Genomic DNA, 9,604 nt, shown 5'->3' on the forward strand with positions numbered 1-9,604 from the left:
AGAGAAGAGAGAAAAGAACAGCAGGCAATAAGACAACAACAAGCAGCAAGAACATTGGGCAGGTCAACTGGATTCTGGAGATGTACAACTCCAGGCTGAGGATACCTGCAGAAAAGTACAGAGAGAGGGAGACAGAGAGGAGGAAACACAACTACAGGAGAGAGAAGACACAAAGTTAATGACATGCAATGGTGGCATTTGCATTGATACAGGAGGAAGGAAAGAGGAGAGGAGCTCAGTTTATCAGTAGAGGTCCCCCAGCAGAATAACCTATATCAGCATAACTAAGAGATGGTTCAGAGTCACCTGATCCATCTCTAACTATAAGCTTTATAAAAAAGGAAAGTTTTAAGTCTAGTCTTAAATGTCTGCCTCCCGAACCTGAACTGGTAGCTGGTTCCACAGGAGAGGGGCTTGGTAGCTAAAGGCTCTGCCTCCCATTCTACATTTGGAAACTCTAGGAACCACAAGTAAACCTGCAGTCTGAGAACGGAGAACGGTTCTGCTTGGAAGATAAGGAACTATGAGGTCCTTAAGATAAGATGGAACCTGATTATTAAGGGATTTATAAGTTAGGAGAAGAATTTTAAATTCAATTCTGGATTTAACAGGGAGCCAATGGAGAGAAGCTAACGTTGGAGAAATATGATCTCTCTTGCCAATTCCAGTCAGAACTCTGGCTGCAGCATTTTGGATTAACTGGAGGCTTTTTAAGGAGTTATTGGGACATCCTATTAATAATGAATTACAATAGTCCAGTCTGGAAGTAACAAATGCATGGACTAGTTTTTCAGCATCACTTTGGGACAGGATGCTCCTAATTTTAACAATGTTTCTCAGGTGAAATAAGGCAGTTCTAGAGATTTCTTTGATGTATGAAGTGAAGGAGATATCCTGATCAAAGATAACTCTGAGATTTCTTACAGTATTACTTGAAGCCAATACTAAGTCAACAAGAGTGAGAACATGATTAGACATAGTGTCTCTGAGATTTTTAGGCCCCAACAGTATAACCTCTGTCTTGTCTGGATTTAGAAGAAGGAAATTGCAGGACATCCAGGCCTTTATGTCTTTTAAGCATTCCTGAAGTTTGACTAATTGATTTGTTTCTCCTGGTTTCATAGATAAATATAGCTGGGTATCATCTGCATAACAATGGAAATTTATAGAGTGTTTCCTAATAATATTGCCTAAGGGGGACATATATAAAGTGAAAAGAATCGGTCCAAGCACAGATCCCTGTGGAACTCCATAGCTAACTTTGCTGTGCATGGAAGACTCATCATTAACGTGTACAAACTGAAATCTATCCGATAGATACGATTTAAACCACTCTAGTGCTGTTCCTTTGATTCCAATGACATCTTCCAGTCTGTGTAATAAAATGTTGTGATCTATAGTGTCGAATGCAGCACTAAGATCTAACAAGATGAGTATAGAGAGTAGACCATTGTCTGATGCTAATAGAAGATCATTAGTGACCTTTACCAGTGCTGTTTCTGTACTATGATGTACTCTAAATCCTGACTGGAAATCTTCGTACAAGTTATTGCTACGCAGGTGGTCGTACAATTGCTTAGAAACTATCTTTTCAAGGATTTTATAGATAAAGGGCAGATTGGATATTGGTCTATAATTCACTAAGACCCCTAGAGTCCAGAGTAGGCTTTTTGAGTAGGGGCTTGACTACAGCAACCTTAAAAGCCTGTGGTACGTAGCCTATTTGTAAAGATAGATTGATCTGATCTAATATGGATGTGCTGATCAAAGGTAAGACATCTTTGAGGAGTCTAGTCGGGAAGGGATCTAAGAGACATGTTGAGGGTTTAGAGGAATTAATTATTGAAATTAATTCAGAATGATCTACGGGGAGGAAACAGTCTAAGTACAAGTGTGGTCTTGCAGATGAATCTAAACTTGTTGTACAATCCATGCTATATGCAGGGAGGATCTCATCATTTTTTTCTCTAATAATTATGATTTTTTTTGTAAAGAAATTCATAAAATCATTGCTGCTGAGAGTTGACGGAATACTAGGCTCAACAGAGCTTTGTCAGCCTGGCTACAGTGCAAATAAGAACAACCTAGGGTTGTTCTTATTTGCCTCTATTAATGAGGAGTAATATGAGGTTCTAGCTTTACGGAGGGCTTTTTTATACATTATTAAACTATCTTTCCAGGCTAGGCAATATTCATCTAAATTGGTGGAACACCACCTCCTTTCCAACTTACGTGATTTCTGCTTTAAGCTACGAATTTGTGAATTGTACCATGGAGATAACTTCCTCTGACTCACTAGCTTCTTTTTCAGAGGAGCAACAGTATTAAGTATTGTTCCGAGTGAAGCAGCAGTACTATCAACAAGATAGTCCACTTGTGCTGGAGTAACATTGAAATAACTGCCTTCCTCTGTGTTGGTACATGGCTCTGAAATAAGAGATGGAATGAGTTCCCTAAATTTGTCAACAGCATTTTCACATAAACATCTACTGTTGTGAATCTTATCTGTAGGTTTAGTAAAGTTTGGTACTGTAAATTCACATGTAATTAAGAAATGGTCAGATAAAACAGGGTTTTGGGGAAAAACTATTAAATGATTAATTTCAACACCATATGTCAGAATAAGATCAAGGGTGTGATTAAAACAGTGAGTGGGTTTATTTACATTTCGGGTAAAACCAATGGAGTCTAATAGTGTCACGCGCCTAGGATCCGACTCCATAGCCAGAGACCACGCAGGACCAGAGAACTGAGATAAGAAATGTTTTATTGACAATAATAATGCAGTGTATGAAAGTCGAGACTTGCGGCCGAACAGAGCTGTCGTCAGGTGAGTATGGTGTTCTAAGAGAGGAAACAGAGTTAAATTGAGTCTGGCTGGATCTTGGGTAATGTGAATCTTCCTGATGAGCTGTGGCTGAGAAGCGGGGAGGAGTGAACCAGAGAGAAGACCGAAGAGTTGTAGATTCCAAAATGGTCGACAGTAGAGTGAAGCATATGTTGACTGGGAGCAGAGGAGGAATGATATGCAGAACAGGCTAAATGGCAAAAGCACAGTGGGTTAGTGAACAAAAACAGTGACAGGTTTCCAGAAAGACGAGGTGCAGAGTAAGAGACGAATCCAGGGTCACACACACACACACAAGAAGCAGTCCAAGCACTAAAGTCCTTGAGGCAAGATCCGAGGTCCAAACAACAAGAAGCAGGGGGATCAAGAACAGGTCAGGCAGAAAACACTCACGTTGTCGAAGAGCAGAGCAGAGGCAGGTCAAAACAGAAGGCAGGTCCGGTTAGGGGGGAGTCAGGCAGAGACAGGTTTCAGGTTAGGCAGGGTTCGTTTCCAAAAAAGCAATCTAAAGATAATGCTGGATAGTGCTGTTCACAGGTTGAAGTACAACTATCTGGCAAAGGGGAAGCTGACTGACCTGCTAATAAAGGGACAGGGGAAGCCCAGGTGCAGACAATCGTAATTAGCAGGTCACCTGACAGGGAGAAAACAAGGAAAGCAGGGACAGACAGGGAGGCGGAGCTGGAATCATGACAAATAGTGAATTAAATGCAGTGTTGAAGCAGTTATAATCAACATCTACATGAATATTAAAGTCACCCACTATAATGACTTTATCTGCACTAAGAACTAAATCAGATAAAAACTCTCAGAATTCAGTTAAAAACTCAGAGTAAGGGACAGGAGGACGGTACACAATAACAAACAGGACTGGTTTTTGATTTTTCCAGTTAGGATCAGAGAGGCTAAGAGTGAGGCTCTCAAATTAATTAAAACTAGGTTTAGGTCTGGGGTTGATTAACGAACTTGAGTGGAAGATTGCTGCTACTCCTCCACCCCGACCTGTGTTTCTAGGAACATGATAATTAATATGACTTGAGGGAGTTGACTAATTCAGAGAGACATATTCATCCTGCTGCAGCCAGGTTTCAGTAAGACAGAATAAGTCTATTTGATGGTCAGTTATCAAATCATTTACTAACAGGGATTTAGACGAGAGAGATCTGATATTTAACAGTCCACATTTGATTGTTTTCTTGTTATTTTGTTCTAAGAGAGGAGTCGTTGTTAGAGTAAAAAGGATTTACTCACTGATTTATAATTTTCTTATTACAATGTTACTTCACTCATAAGGATAATTTCTTGTTTTTTACTTATTGTCATTATGAAGGATACATGTGTGTGTGATGTTTAATCCTGTAAGCAACAAGAGCATGTTGTACTGTGCTGAAGCTGCACTTTGCACACAGACGGGAAACAGGAAAGGTCAGGAAAGGTCAGCGGCCTTGAAGTTGAAGAGTTCTTGTTGCTATACTCCTATAAGCAGTGTTTTATCCTTGTATGGAGTTGTTTTTCTTACAAGTGTGTTATCTTTCTATGGGGTTCTTTTTCTTGTAATATGATCACCATTTAACCACACCATACACCCACATCTGTAACTTCAGGGTGTGTCTCATCTTTAATAAAAAGCTTGTACAAAGGGGAGACGGACGGAGTCGGAGGTAGAAATTCCTGGGTGAAGCATTTATGATGCTAAGATCTCAGGCCGGCTCCCCTTGCAAGTAAAAAGGCCGAGCAGTGTCCTTGTTGTGCTTTATTGTCTTTGTCTCTCAGCGTATGAAAAGTGTTGTGGTTATTTTAAACCCGACAGTCGTCTTTATTTTTATTAGGTTTTTATGAATCACTCCTCTTGGGTTAGTTTTAGATAAAAAATAATCGGGGAGCGGACACTGTCTCTATGGGGTTATAGTAGTTTTTGGGGGGGTGACGGCTGTAAGGAAGCTGCAGAGAGGTGTGTAAGACTGCGTCCTGGGCTCCACTCTGACATGTCAGGGTTTAGGTCGTCTAATAAACTCTGTCATATTCCTGGAGAGTTGAGACGCACCATCTAAAGTGGGACAAAACTCTAATTTTGTCAAAAAGAAGTAGAGTACTTGTATGGACCAATTATACACACTCTTACACCTTGAAGATATTGGTGAAGCATCAAATGTTTTTGTTTTGATTGATTATGATCTATTAGTTCATTGAACAAGTCAGGTAGGTAGTTCTGATTAAAAATCTCATGTTATTTGGACAATCTGTTGTGCAGACACCAATCAGTTTGATGACATTTTTAAAAAATACTCCCACTTTTAATAGGTAGAGCAGTTGTCTGCCAATTACAGGATTGGTGATTCGATTCCGGGCTGCCACGTCACATGCCCAAGTGTCCTTGGGCAAGATACTGAACCCTAAGGTGCCCCCGATGAGTCAGGTCAGCTGCATAGCAGCTCTGCCATCAGTGTGTGTGTTTGTGTGAATGGGTGAATGAGATGCAGTGTAAAGCGCTTTGAGTACCAGCTAGGTAGAAAAGCACTATATAAGTGCAGACCATTTACCATTTACCATTTTTATCGGTCCTGTGAGAAGTGACCAGCCCAACTTATTATCCAAGTGCACACCTAGATGTTTGTAGGCTGGCACCACTTCATTGTCTGCACCACAAATGCTGACTGGATCAAGAGGGGGTTTAGACCTTTGGAAATTCACTACCACCTCCTTGGTTTTTGAGGTGGTCAGTGGGAGGCAGTTTTTGTGACTCCAGTCACTAAAGGATTTTATCAGTCCTCTGTTCTTCCCTTCCTGTCCATTCCACTCAGTGTGGTACTTTAAGAGGGGTCCCTTATAGGCGCAGAATCATCCTGTCCAGGATAATGTGGGATGTGAGAGACTATAGTCATTCAGTTCAACTGGACACTTTAGTTAGGAACTGGAAGAATACACGAGGTTTTCCACAGAGCTGTGATTCTCCCCAATTTTAGGCTGAGGTTTAAGATCCTCTGGAAAGGCTGACATAACTGAGCAACACAGTCCAACAGCACTCTGGGAGATACAACTTGGTACTTTAACGTTGTATCAACAGATTCATCATTGTTCATGTACATTAAGACTTTCAAGGACACGAAGAAAGTTTCTTACAAAATACCTTACAAGACAACAAAAACAAAACGTGTAGGATCAGTTAACACATCGATAGCTTTACAGTAATGGCTTTTTTGATTTCATTTTTTTTGTTTTCTCTCACGTTGTTAATGTCTGATAACATTTCCAGGGAATTTCCTTATTACTGTTAACATTTAACATTTATTATCTCCTTCCATACACATTTGCAACTTTCAACAAGCCAGCATTCATGTTTACATGTTTTAGGCACGAACATTTCATCTTTATGACACATTTCAAACAGTGCTTTATACAGACAAAGAAAACCTTTACAATAAAATAAAAGCCCAAATAAAATCAAATAACAACTAAATAAAAGAAAACTATACATAAAATAGAAGAAAGTGAAAATAAAATAGACAAACATTTCTAGGACAGGAAGTTCTGTAAGTAAATGCATACAAAAGTGATTTTTAAACTAAAATTGTATGTAAAGGGTAAAAGTCAATAAACATGAGTGTCAGTGAGTTTTGTTTGTGTGTGAATGAAAAGTGTAGTAGTTGTGGGTCAGTGATGGTATGGGAAGGCATATGAATGGAGAGACGCACAGACCTTTAAACACTAGACAACAGTACCCTGAATGCCACTAGATATTTGATGAAATCCTTGGACCAACTGTCAGACCCTACACTGGTGCAGTGGGTCCTGGGTTCCTCCTGGTGACAACAATGCCCGGCCTCATGTGATGAGTTTATGCAGGCAGGTCCTGGAGAATAAAGAAATTGAAATTATTGACTGACCTCTACACTCGCCTGACCTAAATCCAATGGAACACCTCTGGGAAATTATGTTTTTGTCCATCCAGTGTTGCCAGGTTGCACCTCAGACTATCCTGCCAGCTCAGTGATGCCTTGGACCAAATCTGGGAGAAGAAACCCCTGGGCATCATTCGTCGTCTCAATAGGAACATGGGCCAACCAAACTAGCAAGAAACATTTGGGGTTGCTGGAATGACATTTCAGTAAAATGGATGAACCCTCTGCGTCATTTCTCCACACTGATGGAGAAATTATAGTGTCTATAAATTCAGTCCTCTGTGTGTTGATAATTTCAACTTCCTTCAAACGATGGGGCATCTTTTCATTCCACACATCACCCAGACCATATCAGTCTAAATATCCAGCAGGATTTTTCCCCCCATTGAACTCTAATGTGTTTTCAAAGAGTTCCTTTCATCTTTTAGAGCAGTGTAATTTGAAACACCACTGATATCACTGCTGTATCATACACTATTATCATATCTGGATTATTTAGAGAGGTATTTCCTTATTGGCCTGGTGTGGAGGATTTCTTCAAGAGATAACACACCAACATAAACACACGCTTAGATCAATGTTCATTCACATGATGCGGTTCAACTGTGTGTATATAAAGAGCAGAGATGTTTTCTAATCATCATCTCACATCTACCTGACAGGTGAGACTCCTGCTCTCTCCTCTCATCACAGTGAACTGGACTTTCAGCTCTATTGAACGGTTTTCACCATCTCTAACTACCACCAGACGTTAATTGACTTCATCGTCGTCCTCCTCCATATCTTCATCATGAAGGCTCTCATGCTCATCTCTGCTGTTTTGCTCAGCAGTGTTCTGGCTGTCACTCCAGCAGCAGGTCAGATGAGGTTTTTCTAAATTTACACCTGCAAATCATTGCGTTCTGGTTTTATATTCATTTTACACAGCGTCCTAAACTTCTTCTTGTCACATGACAAAACTTGTTGAGCAGTGCAAAGCTGTGTTTCATTGTAATTCAGATTAAGTAGAATGTTTGTTCTCCTCTCAGTTGGAACTGTTGAAGCTGCACCGCAAGAGCTGCAGGAGAACAACCAGCGTAAGTTGCTGCCAGTTACTCAACCATCGACTCCACAGCTTGTTGACTGGCAACAAAACATTCACTGTCTGAACAGACGGTGTCGCAGCAGACTGTAACTGAACTCGTGTTTTCTGGTTTGTTCACAGTGGTTGAAGATCATCTTGTACCACTTGTTGCTGAATGTAAAAACATTCTGATAATTTGTTATATTGTGGCTCATATTAGCATTAGCAACATTCTGAATATTTATTGATATTTTCTATTAAGGGGAAGAACCTGATATGTTGGCTGTAGAAGAGATGGCAGCATCAGCTGGAGGTTTGTCTTCATTTGAAACTTTTTTTTCATTTCACTATTCGGTCCAATGAATCAAATGTCTTTTGTGACCTCTGCCGCCTCTCTAGCTCGTTTCTTCACGTGTCCTTCTGGTTGGGTCAGATACAAGAACGGGTGCTATCAGTATGTGAGCTCTGGCAGATCCTGGAGCAGTGCTGTGGTAATCGAAGTTCTTTACTTGAAGAGTCAGACTGTACCTTGGATATTTTGACTTGCTGATGGTCATCCCTGAATGATTACATGACGTTTGCATGTGTGTGTGTTTGTGTGCACTTTCTTCAGGCCTACTGCACCAGTCTGGGAGCCACTTTAGCTTCTGTCCAAGATGTGTTTGATTACAGTTTCCTACAGGATCTCACCGGAAGCTCAGGAGGCTCCGTCAGCTGGATGGGAGGATTCTACTTCCAGGTTGTTAGGAATACTGGAATTAATGAATACATTCTAAACTAACTAACATTTGATTCACCATTGGCTGCTGAATAGAAATACCCAATGTAAGTCAGTGGTTTACTAAAGTTCCCATGTCTTGTCCAGGGTTGGAGATGGTTGGACCAGAGATCCTTCAGCTACACCTACTGGAGCTCACAGAACAGTGCCTCCAGTTACCCATGCATCCACCTTAATGCCAGGGGTGAGACACAACGTTTTTTTTTTTGCTGACTGAACCCCTTTACTAATATTGATGGATATTAGGTTTTAAAAGATCAGATAATAGATAATAGCACCTCTGTGTATGTAAGCACAATAATGAATGAATGAACTTTATTTTGCAGGAGGCTGGTCCAACAATAACTGCAATAATGCATGGCCATCCATCTGCATGAAAAGAACTGACACCTGCTAAAACTAGGACACACGTGTGTATTAATCTCAGTCATTATTCTGTGATTCAGATGAAATACATGTGAAATTATATGTGAAATAATGTAAGTTGTATGTGTCTGTCCTGTCACAGGAATCTTTGGTATCAGTGCTGTGTGTTTTTGTTCATGTAGAACAAAATGCTTTTTGAAATAGTGACATATTAGTGATTTTCTACTTGATTTTTACTTCTTTATGGAAAAAAAGCTTCTTTAATTTAATTCATGTAATAAATCAGTCAGTAAACAACATTTTATGTACTGTGTTGTTATTGTACTTCATCTTCTAACAGCAGCATTAGCCAGTGTTCTAGCATCTGTCAGGGTATATTTACACATTTTTCATTTATAGTTAATCAAATCTATACCTTGTTAACCTAGTGCTGTGATGAAGTGTACTTTCAGTTTTGTGGGGTTTACTATAAATTGTTCATAACATGTGATCTGAACATTATGATTCACACATTAATTTAGTTTCACACATGTTGTGAAGCTAAACTCTGTTTCATCTTATGAAACAGAAACACTGTTTCTATAGCACTTTGCTTAGATGTTTTTTCTCCTCCTTCTCGTTTGTTTGCCTTGTTCCTCACTTGTAAGTCG

This window comes from Anabas testudineus, chromosome 1 (genome assembly GCF_900324465.2).
Source record: "Anabas testudineus chromosome 1, fAnaTes1.2, whole genome shotgun sequence".
NCBI classification, from domain to species: Eukaryota; Metazoa; Chordata; class Actinopteri; order Anabantiformes; family Anabantidae; genus Anabas; species Anabas testudineus.